Below are 12,924 nucleotides of genomic sequence, written 5' to 3'. Positions count from 1 at the left end.
AAAAAAAAAAGCATGACTTTAGAACCACTTTAATTATAGGATATCATTTTACTTATAAAGAAAATGGAATGAGCCAACTGGATTTCCCATGTGTAGGAGCATTTATAAAGTGATGCAGTAGTGCTAGGCTTTCTTATATGAAAGCACGGCATGTTGTGCAAGCAAAGCATCGTGAGGGCATCATGTACTAAATGTTTAATTTTAAATGAAAGATTTAATACAGATAAATATTGTAGATCAATATGAAGACATATTAGCATTATGGCTAGGGTTAGTTTTATCATCAAAGCCAAAGGTCATCATGTTAGCAAGAAAGTGTTGGGTTTGGCGTTGGAAAAAAGTATCAGTGTTAGTTTTGGGGCTAGGGTTAGGCATAGTTCCCAACTGTCCCTGATTTGGAACAAAGTCCCTCTGTCCCTCTTCCCCCCTCATTTGTCCCTCATTTTGGTCTGATCTATATAGTTGTATATAAAATGCCCTTTTTATCTATCAAAAAGTATTTTCCAGTGCTAAACCTTTCATCCAATTTCTAAATAGCTGAATTTGTAAATTTCAAAAGCCAATATAGAAGAATAGTAGTGGTAAGAAAAGCACTTGTAGGTTTAACCAATCTTTTTTTATATAATTCTCCTTTAAGGGGGGTGTGGCAGGGGGTGTTGCAAATAGGTGTCCCTCTTTGCCATTTCAGAAAGTTGGGAGGTTATGGGGTTAGGGTTAAGCCAGCCATAGATGGTTCGAATCGCTGCCAGAGTATGGGCAGGCCAACTTAGGTACAACCAGCTGGTTGGATTTTACATCCGATTATTGTTAGCAGCTATTATAGCCGCTAACAACAATCAATGTGTTGTCCCGAGGCGAGGGCGGCTTTGCGGGGAACACAATAGCTTTGTGGGAGTGATTCCTCCATCAACACTGACTGTGTTGATGGGGGAATCAATTGAAAATCACTCTGTCTATGGCCATCCTTGATCTGTTGTTTAATATCAAACATCATGTTTTTAGCAAATGAGGGCTGTATTTGGCGTGATAATTTAAAGAATCCACTTATCAGCCCCCTCCCCCTGATATAGCATTATGCCTTTACATTGCAGGTAAGATGAAAAAAGTCCGGCAGTTTACAACCGCTTTAGGTGTAAGATCCATAAATAGAGAGTCCAGAAAGGCAGTGTCCATAATGACGGTATCCCGATGAGTCGGTGCTCCCTGAAGTAGGCAAGTCCCAGTGACTCTCTTCCTCTTGCCTGTCACTTTTGTGTATGCCAGGGACCCGGACCCCTCTGCCTCTTATAGCACACAGTATGGGAGGCCGGACCCAAGAAAGCCTGCAAATGTAGCCTGGGGAAAGTGGTAAAAACATTAACTCCTTCCCTCTGGCTTGGGCAGCCAAAGCCAAAGCTAACTAACTCACAGTAGGCAGCCTGCCTACACGCTATCATTAATTTAGGTGTATTGTTTTTTTACAGAATACAGTTGTGCTCATAAGTTTACATACTCTGGCAGAATTTATGATTTCTTGGCCATTTTTCAGAGAATATGAATAACACAAAAATATTTCTTTCACTCATTCTGGACTGCTGAGAGACCCTTGCATCTTTCATCCAGTGCTGTACTGACGTTTCTGGATTCTGAGACATGGGGAAAGCAAACAAATTGTCAAAGGATCTGTGGGAAAAGGTAGTCGAACTGTATATAACAGGAAAGGGATATAAAAAGATAAGAAAAATATAAATCGCGCTACCTCAACCACCCTTCTTGACAAACGCAGACGTATGCAAGTGGGTAATCTCTAGTGCTATATGTGAAAGGCTAGCTGCTAATATCGAAAAAATTACCTATTATGGCCACTAGAGTGCAACATGCAGCCACCTCAAAATCCCTCAGCAATCATAGTGATAGTGATTTCAAAGAAAAAAACAAACAAAAAACGAATGACACTTGGATCAAAAACCATAAATTAAATATAGATTTTGGCTTGGATGGGTTAATAAACAGTCCAAATGACAGTAGAGAGTCCATAAAAAGCAGATAAGATGTCAAACACCCGTGCATCTGTGCCACATTAAAGATTGGTTGTAAACGTGTCCAAAGAAAAGAGTGACATGTCCTCCACCAGACTTATAGATTGGCTTCTTACCGAATTCCCACAATCTATTATGACAGGGGATCAAAAACAGCATATAATAGGTCCCAATCTCGTAGTTTCAGATATGCAGTCCTGATGGATCTCGTTTCCCAATTTCAGCAGTATCAATGCTCACCATGTAAGAAACAGTGACAGCTCCACATAGTGCAATACATGTGTAGAAATGTATTTAAAAAATTAAAATTGCACTCACAGTTATGCAGTTTAAAATGCGCCTTGAATTTAATGTGCCGGCCGGTACACAAAACTCTCAGGCACCGGTCCACTGGGGGAACGAAAGGAACTTCTTGGGTGACGACAGCGCACCGCTCGCCCTACGTCTGTTTCGTAAGATATTACTTCTTCCAGTGCAATTTTTACTTTTTAAATACATTTCTAGCTGTCTATTAAAACCGCAGTGCAAAGCGATACATTTAAACCTTCCAGTTCTTCCAGAAATGAAGGAGTTAGATTCTTCTCAAATGGCTTAAGCATCTCATTAGTGGTAGGATATAGAGAGGGGGACGGTACCCTCTGGAGAGATTAGCTGTTAATTAAAGCCTTTTCTGGCACTTCAGTGCAACCACATTAAAAGTTGTTTTACAAAAGACGGGAAAGGAGAAGCAGCTGGGGAATGACACACCATTATTAGGAGGATTGTTTTTTCAGTTTCTCCAAAATATATTTTGTGTTAATACTGCTGAGAAACCATGTTCAACACCATTCTAGCTAGTGAAAACACGAGTCTGATGATGTGGTGGTGTTCTAACCCTTGTAACTGCTCTGGTTAGCACATCTTTGATAATAAGATGCAGTTCAAATCCTATTCATGAAATCAGGTCCATGGAATAGGTAGAAGATGTGGCTACCTTGCGTGCAAAAAGGAGAGAGGAGCTAAAACCGATGCTGGTGGAGTGGGTCAAACCTCATAGGGGAAGGGAGCACTTTGGTTGTTTCGTTTTTACTACTAAAGGACTTTGTTCCAGCCCTGCCGGACGGGTGGGGGCCATCTTCCCCTCACTCATCTCCATACACAGCAAGGGAGAGGACCAGATCGCCTCCGCTGTTGCCGATGGCTCCAGTAAGAGGCGGAGGGGGGGCCATTTCCCACTGCCAATAAATGTGATCTTGTGGCGTAGCCGCCGCAAAGACCACTTTTATCTTGCAGTGGACCGCCCACTAAAAAAAAAGGATACTGGAGTTATGGTAGCTAGCTGCTACCATAACAACGGTATTCCTCTTCAAACAGATCACGTATAATGACGGTGGGTGGTCCGGAAGTGGTTAAGAAGGGCTTGGCTCAAGCCCACCTGGTATGCAAACAAGCTTCAAAGAGAGCAATAGCTGCCAGGATGATTGATGACAAAAATCAAAAGACCAACAAGCTCCTGGAGATGATACATGGACAATGCTGCCCCTAGAGGCCAATACGGCAAGACGGACAGTAGTATAATCTATTGAAAAGGACTACCTCTTGGCAATATCTTATTGGACAGGAGGCAAGTGGGGGTGGTTATGAGTGGGTGGGAATGTATGTGTAAAAGGGGAACACACAAGAGAAATAGTCAGTTTTTTTCCCTTTCTTTTTGGCTTTTGGCCTGAGCCTTATGGCTATGGCCCTCTTTTGCCATCTTGAGCCCAGATGATGAGATCATGTCTAGAGGATTGTGAGAAGTATATGTGATGTTCGGTCATTTTATGCTCTGTACATTTTACGTTAATGTTTCCACGTTAGCATATTCCTATTTTCTTGGGAAATAAATGAAAGATATTGTTTTACTAAGCAGTGTGCTTACTTTCATAGATAATCTTACATCATTGTGCTTATCAGAGTCTTAAAAGATTAGCTAATTATCGGGTTAGACAAGTTAATAAATATATGCAATAGATAGAGGGAATCCGTAACCACCTTTCGGAATAATAGTTTGTATATTGTATTGTTTACTTCAGTATTCTTCTTCCGATGTTTAATATTTACACTATAAGGTAAAAAAGAGAATGTGAACACCCCTCCATGTATTGAATTTAAATGTTTCCAGTGAAGGGTACTGTTAATACAGCCATATACAAAGATATTTTAGTCAATTGTGCTTTCAAGTTTGGGGGGGGGGGGGCTTCTCTGTTTCAGCATGACTGTGTCCATGTGCAAAAGCTCCATAAAGACATGGTTTGATGAGTTTAATGTGGAGGAAATGTAAGTAGCTTGCATAAAGCCCTGACCTCAACTCTACTGAATGCTTTTGGGAAAAATTGGAATGCAGATTGTGAGCCAGGACTTCTCATCCAACATCAGCACCTAACCTCACAAATGTTATTTTGGCTGAATGGACACACGTTCCTTCAAACTCCCAGAAGAGTAGAGGCTGTTATAACTGCAAAAAGGAGGGTCAACTCCATATTATTACCTATGGTTTTGGAACAGGAAATCAAACAAGCTCATAAACAGTAGGTGTAATAATCAGATGTTCACACGCCAAAGGGTATTATTCCAGCTGTCTTTGGGTAATGTATGAAGATTTTTTTCCTACTGTGTAGGCAGGTGCAGTTTGTACTCTCCACTGTAGGTGGTGCTCCACCGAAGCGGCAATACAGAAGGGGAAGGAATTCATGAGGAACTTGGTTCCTCTATGATTTCTTGCAGTCACCAGGGTGGTATATTTCCGATTGGATGCTGGTGCCCCTCGTGACCTCGGTGGCCATCTTGGGTCAGGGCAGTGTCTATTTAAGATACTGGCTCCCGGGTTTGGCACGCAGATTGAGAGTGGTTAGTGTAGGGATAGGTCACCATCTGTCAGGGAGAGTGTTCAGAGGTAGAGAAAGATTACGGAGGAGTAGGGGCAGTGCAGGGACTACGCTCTTTCTCAGTTTTAGGAAGCCTCCCATTTGGATGTGGAGAGGCCAGGCCACATTCCACTCCTCGTTGCAGAAGCTGTCGGCATCATTTTAAAATAACACTCCTCTTCTACAGTTTCGCAAGTGGTTCCAGTCGGCTGTGCCTACCCACTTGGTCTACTTGTTAATTGTTGAGACTTTTTCAAGACACCTCGGCCTCTGTTTGATCTCTGCACACTGACACAACTCGCTGCGCCATGCTCACAACCGAACCAAGAGTTAGGCCGCGTACACACGATCGGTTAAACTGATGAGAACGGTCTGATGGACCATTTTCATCGGTCCAAACCGATCGTGTGTGGGCGCCATCGGTTAAAAAAAAGCCAACTTGTTTTAAATTTAACCGATGGATTCCTAACCGATAGAAAAAAACGATCGTTAGTAGGCACAACCATCGGTTAAAAATCCATGCATGCTCAGAATCAAGTCGACGCATGCTTGGAAGCATTGAACTTCGTTTTTTTCAGCACGTCGTTGTGTTTTACGTCACCGCGTTCTGACACGATCGTTTTTTTAACCGATGGTGTGTAGGCACGACTGACCATCAGTCAGCTTCATCGGTTAACCTATGAAAACAGTCCATCAGACCGTTCTCATCGGATGGACCGATCGCGTGTACAGGGCTTAATAAGTAGGTGAACATAATGGACAATTGTTCAACTTTTGCACACTCAGGACAAAGGGACAAAATCTCCAGCTCACTTGTTTCTCCCTTGTAACCATCGCAAATCCATGGCGCTTCAGGAAATGAGGAGAACAGGTGACCTTCTCACAGGTTTCAGTGCAGGTGAACACTATCACTTGAGGAGGATAATGTCAATATCCACGTGTAGGACCAGAGACCATCTAACACGGAGCTTAAAGGGGTTGTAAAGGTTTGCTTTTTATTTTCTAAATAGGTTCCTTTAAACTAGTGCATTGTTGGTTCACTTACCTTTTCCTTTGATTTCCCTTCTAAATGTTTTTTTTTTTGTCTGAATTTCTCACTTCCTGTTTCTCCTCAGTAAGCTTGCCCCCCCCATTATCCGAGCCGTTCTGGCTGGGGGTTAGTCAGCGTGCTAGCACCCTCCTTGGGACCACATCCCTTGCCCCCTCCTGTAGTCCCAAGGGAGGGGGCAAGCACGCTGACTAACCCCCAGCCAGAACGGCTCGGATGATGGGGGAAAGCTTACTAAGGAGAAACAGGAAGTGAGAAATTCAGACAAAGAAAAAAAACATTTAGAAGGCAAATCGAAGGAAAAGGTAAGTGAACCAACAATGCACTAGCTTAAAGGAACCTATTTAGAAAATAAAAAAACAAACCTTTACAACCCCTTTAAATAGGGTTTTACTCTTAGATCCAGGTGTTACTCTTCGATCATCCAAGTATTCCCAGCAGTTGTCCACATTGTTGTTATCAGAAAGGTAGAAGCCCTAGACCCCAATGGCATCTATCACCTACCACCTACATTTGGGATATAACCCATTGGAAACAATTCTCTCTATACCCTCCACAGTCCACACAGTAATCTGCCTCTAGGCAACCTCCAGTCCAGAGGCACCAGTCTAGCACGGTCTTCCACTCAAACTGGATCTAATGGAGGAAAACAACAAAGCAGAGGGTTGGGAATTGTCTTTTAAATAGACTCTTTTACGTTACCCTAAATGGGCAAAATGATAAAGCCTCTTTAACCACTTAAGGACCGCCTCCTGCACATACATGTCGGCAGAATGTCACGGCTGGACACAAGCACATACCTGTACATCCTCTTTAAGTGTCCAGCCGCGGGCGCGCGCCCGCGACCCGGTCCGAAGCTCCCTGACCGCAGCCGCGGGACCCGCGGACCCGATCGCCGCTGGAGTCCCGCGATCGATCCCCGTAGCTGAAGAACGAGGAGAGCTGTGAAACACAGCTTCCCCGTTCTTCACTGTGGCGCTGTCATTGATCGTGTGTTCCCTGGAAGCACGATCAATGACATCACACGTCCAGCCCCGCCCCCCTACAGTTAGAAACACATATGAGATCACACTTAACCCCTTCAGCGCCCCCTAGTGGTTAACTCACAAACTGCAATTGTCATTTTCACAGTAAACAATGCATTTTTATAGCATTTTTTGCTGTGAAAATGACAATTGTCCCAAAAATGTGTCACAATTATCTGATGTGTCCGCCATAATGTCGCAGTCACGAAAAAAAAACGCTGATCGCCGCCATTAGTAGTAAAAAAAAAAAATATTAATAAAAATGCAATTAAACTATCCCCTATTTTGTAAACACTATAAATTTTGCGCAAACCAATCAATAAATGCTTATTGCGATTTTTTTTACCAAAAATAGGTAGAAGAATAGGTATCGGCCTAAACTGAGGAAACAAAAAGTTTTTTATCTATTTTTGGGGGATATTTATTATAGCAAAAAGGAAAAAATATTGCATTGTTTTCAAAATTGTCGCTCTATTTTTGTTTATAGCGCAAAAAATAAAAACCGCAGAGGTGATCAAATACCACCAAAAGAAAGCTCTATTTGTGGGAAAAAAAGGACACCAATTTTTTTTGGGAGCCACGTCGCACGACCGCGCAATTGTCAGTTAAATCGACGCAGTGCCAAATCGCAAAAACTGTCCGGGTCCTTTACCTGCATTTTGGTCCGGGTCTTAAGTGGTTAAAGAGGAGGTAAACCTTCTTAAAAAAAAAGAAAAAAAAACTGCAAGGCAAAGGCATAATGAGCTAGTATGTCTAGCATTCTAGTTCATTATGAATTTCTTACCTTAGATCGAAGCCCCTGAAGCCACCCTCGTCTCCCTCTCCGGCCAAAGACATCTCTCCCGGAGGTTACTTCCAGGTATCACGGTTCTGGCGCTGTGATTGTCCGGAGCCGCGATGACGTCACTCCGCACATGCGCACTGTAACGGCACACGCTAGGGAAGAAACGGCACAGAGTTTAGTTTCTTCCCAGCGCATTCGCCGTTTACAATATCGGCACACTACAAGTGAAATATCTCTTTTTGGTAGAAGTCAACAAAAAGGGTTTACAACCACTTTAATAGCTATATAACTGTGCTATTGTTGTGTGTTTGTCATATCAATGCTAAAAAGACAAGCCTACTTAAATCACCCCAAAATTGGTATGCTTGTCTTAGGTTAACTATATCATTATCTTACTTATACCTCATTATCTGTATTTGAAGATCATTCAGACAGACCTGAATACAGAACACATCTATTTGTTTACCTCTCTGTGAACACAAGACTTGTTGCCCTTTATCCCCATTGCTGCTGCAAAAAAAAAATGCATGCGGCGGTAACCATGACCGCAAAGTCGCTCTCTGAATAATCATCACAGGTTAACAGAACATACTGCTCCATTCTACAGCAAGAGAAAAATATTCTTCTTTGTTAGGGTGATCCTGAAGAATTCTATTACGCATAAATCATAGCAGTTGGGAACAGAAGGTGGACTCAAAGCTGCTTGCAGAAAAAAAATATGATTGGCGGAGAGCACTGTGAGGTCACAGGAACTTAGTCAAAGTTTTCCTTGTATGTATTTTCTCTGTTTTCAGATAGGACAAGGTTTAGAGCCACATAAAACAAGCTGAGGATAAAGGTGAGAGAATAAATAGTAGCGTTATAAGCCAAAAACAGAACATTATGGATAATCACTAAATTACCGGCTGTTTTGTAGAAACATCAGCCATTACAATCCTCCTCCAGAATTACAATTTAATGATTTGAAAGCTTTTGAGGGCAAAAGTCTATGGATTTTAAACATGTAAGCACATTTACTTAAAATGATTTTCTTAAAGAAAAATTGTAATGGATTTTGGTCAATGATATTTTATTTTTTTTATTTTTTATGAACTGATGTTTTGTAGACATATTTCATTATATACATGCATATACTGTATATGTGTTCCTATTGTGGTGGAGATGATTCTAAAATCCATATTTTCAAATTAGGCTAATTCTTTTTATTATTAGAATCACTTAAATGTTGCTTTTCTTATATTCTTATATACAGGTCATTCTCAAAAAAATAGCATATTGTGATAAAGTTCATTATTTTCTGTAATGTACTGATAAACATTAGACTTTCATATATTTTAGATTCATTACACACAACTGAAGTAGTTCAAGCCTTTTTATTGTTTTAATATTGATGATTTTGGCATACAGCTCATGAAAACCCAAAATTCCTATCTCAAAAAATTAGCATATCATGAAAAGGTTCTCTAAACGAGCTCTTAACCTAATCATCTGAATCAACTAATTAACTCTAAACACCTGCAAAAGATTCCTGAGGCTTTTAAAAACTCCCAGCCTGGTTCATTACTCCAAACCGCAATCATGGGTAAGACTGCCGACCTGACTGCTGTCCAGAAGGCCATCATTGACACCCTCAAGCAAGAGGGTAAGACACAGAAAGAAATTTCTGAACGAATAGGCTGTTCCCAGAGTGCTGTATCAAGGCACCTCAGTGGGAAGTCTGTGGGAAGGAAAAAGTGTGGCAGAAAACGCTGCACGACGAGAAGAGGTGACCGGACCCTGAGGAAGATTGTGGAGAAGGACCGATTCCAGACCTTGGGGGACCTGCGGAAGCAGTGGACTGAGTCTGGAGTAGAAACATCCAGAGCCACCGTGTACAGGCGTGTGCAGGAAATGGGCTACAGGTGCCGCATTCCCCAGGTCAAGCCACTTTTGAACCAGAAACAGCGGCAGAAGCGCCTGACCTGGGCTACAGAGAAGCAACACTGGACTGTTGCTCAGTGGTCCAAAGTACTTTTTTCGGATGAAAGCAAATTTTGCATGTCATTCGGTAATCAAGGTGCCAGAGTCTGGAGGAAGACTGAGGAGAGGGAAATGCCAAAATGCCGGAAGTCCAGTGTCAAGTACCCACAGTCAGTGATGGTCTGGGCTGCCATGTCAGCTGCTGGTGTTGGTCCACTGTGTTTTATCAAGGGCAGGGTGAATGCAGCTAGCTATCAGGAGATTTTGGAGCACTTCATGCTTCCATCTGCTGAAAAGCTTTATGGAGATGAAGATTTCATTTTTCAGCACGACCTGGCACCTGCCAAAACCACTGGTAAATGGTTTACTGACCATGGTATTACTGTGCTCAATTGGCCTGCCAACTCTCCTGGCCTGAACCCCATAGAGAATCTGTGGGATATTGGGAAGAGAAAGTTGAGAGACGCAAGACCCAACACTCTGGATGATCTTAAGGCCGCTACCGAAGCATCCTGGGCCTCCATAACACCTCAGCAGTGCCACAGGCTGATTGCCTCCATGCCACGCCGCATTGAAGCAGTCATTTCTGCAAAAGGATTCCCGACCAAGTATTGAGTGCATAACTGAACATAATTATTTGAAGGTTGACTTTTTTTTTATTAAAAACACTTTTCTTTTATTGGTCGGATGAAATATGCTAATTTTTTGAGATAGGAATTTTGGGTTTTCATGAGCTGTATGCCAAAATCATCAATATTAAAACAATAAAAGGCTTGAACTACTTCAGTTGTGTGTAATGAATCTAAAATATATGAAAGTCTAATGTTTATCAGTACATTACAGAAAATGATGAACTTTATCACAATATGCTATTTTTTTGAGAATGACCTGTATTGTTTTTATATTACTTATACTGTTTATTTGTTTTTATACGCATTATGCATACGTATGTATGAGAATGATCAATACTGCTTATTTTCCTTGATAAGTTTTGTCAAATATGTTTTTAGAGTATATTTCAACTTGGATGGACATACAGAGAGAGAACTATTGAAATCAAGAAGCAGCTCCATTCCCCTCACTCCTAAATTCCTCATTCCAAAACCCCCTTCTCTTCACCCCACCAAAGGAATTCTATGTAAAATGGCGAATGAATCTGAAAAAAGACACGAGGGGACTTTATGCCACATGACAAGAAGGGTGTGTGCAGCTAGTCTGGAATGAACTTGTGAGGAGAAACCACCCTTCTATATGAACTGACCAATGACAGACTCACAGGGGGCGTGTAATAAGAGACTGAATGGGAGTAATCAGTGGGTGTAAAATGTATAGGTTGACCAATGAGAATGCATTTTGTGATCTTGTGCTGATAATAAAACCAACTGCCCAGTTGGCAGCCATTCTCTCTGCTGGTTGAAACGTTGGAAGGTGAGATGTGGTCTGTTTTGTCTATAGATTGCACTGTCTCACCATATTAATTTGAATCAGAGGGCAGGATGGGTTAGCTCTGAGATTGTCACGATATAAATTAAGTAGTCTACATCACTATGTTTCGTGCATAGTTTAGCCTTGTTTCCATGTCCTATGCACCAAAGCATAGGAACTGGGGGTACAATATTTGGCTGTAGTAGGAAGCAGTTTGTTGGCGAAGGTCTGTAGAGAGCAGTATAACAATGAGTGTCTGCAAGTAACAGTAAGGCCCCTTTCACACTGGGGCAGGAGGCGCGGTGGTGGTATATAAAAATAGCGGCGCTATGCCGTTGGAATTGCTGCGGGATTCGACCACTAGCGGTGCGGTATTACCCCCGCTAGCGGCCGATAAAGGGTTAATACCGCCCGCAATGCGCCTCTGCACCGTGGTTTCCCATTGTTTTAAATGGGAAGGAGCGGTGAAGGAGCAGTATACATACCGCTCCTCTCAGCGCTCCAAAGATGCTGCTCACAAGAGATGTTTTTATCTCCTGCCAGCAAATCGCCCTCCGGCTTTCACATTGAGGTTGCTGGGCAGGAGTTTTTGAGGCGGTATAGCAGCGCTATTTTTAGCGCTGTACCGCCTGAAAAACTCCTCAGTGTGAAAGGGGTCTAAAGCATGATAAAGGTTCCTTGAGTTTGAGTCTGCATTTCTGCAAGTGGAGTTGGAGATTTGGTCAGGATCAATGGCGTCCTCAATGCTGAAATATATAGGCAGATACTTATCCACAGGGCCGGGACAAGGGGTGGCGCAATGGTTTATTGCAGGGATGGGGGGCAACCTGACCCTAACTCTAAGGATAAGGGGGGCGCTGTTTAGCATCTTTGCCCCGGGCGCTGGATGACCTTGTCCCGCCACTGCTTATCCATCATATCAAACCATCAGGGAGGCATGTGATTGGCCCCAAATTTATTCTGCAGCAGGACAACGACCCCAAACATACAGTTAATGACATTAAAGCGGTTGTATACCCAGAAAAAAAAACATGTAAGGCAGAGGCATAATGAGCTAGTTATGAAATACATACCTTACTACGAAGCGCCGGCATCACCTTGCGGTCACCGCGGAGGGACCTAACATGTTTTTTTCCGGGTTCGTGGCTCCAGCGATGTGGGTGGCCAAAGCCGCAATGACGTCACTCCCGCGCATGTGCACGGTAGTCGTGTTTCCGGAAAGGAGCTCTGATTTCCCGGCAGCATCCACCAGACCTTCAAAGCCCATGAGCCACTGACGTCAGCAGCTGCATGCAAGGTGAATATCTCCTAAACCGTACAGGTTTAAGAGATATTAATTTTACCTACAGGTAAGCCTTATTATAGGCTTACCTGTAGGTAAAACTGTGAAAGCGGGGTGTACAACTGCTTTAAGAACTATCTTCAATGTAAAGAAGAACAAAGAGTCCTGGAAGTGATGGTTTGGCCCCCACAGAGCCGGTCCAGAAGTGGTTAAGGTCTTTTCCCATAGTTGCACCCACAGCCAGGCACACAATCACAGTCACTCCTTTGACTCAATAAACTGTCCAGGAGTATGCTTTTCTGATGCTTTATTTCAGAACGCGAACTTGTATAGAAATAAGTTAACTGTGGTATTCCTACTCCAGTAACTTTAGCAGCAGATTAAGGACACTGATGATCTTCCTAATATTATCTTCCAGAACATTTCCAGACAGACAGGGGGAAGCAGTCAACCCTGCAGCCTGTGAAACACAGAACAGAATATATTAATCAGATGCAG

Source organism: Rana temporaria, chromosome 12, assembly GCF_905171775.1.
Source record: "Rana temporaria chromosome 12, aRanTem1.1, whole genome shotgun sequence".
Classification (NCBI taxonomy): domain Eukaryota; kingdom Metazoa; phylum Chordata; class Amphibia; order Anura; family Ranidae; genus Rana; species Rana temporaria.
This window is presented reverse-complemented; position numbering follows the sequence as displayed.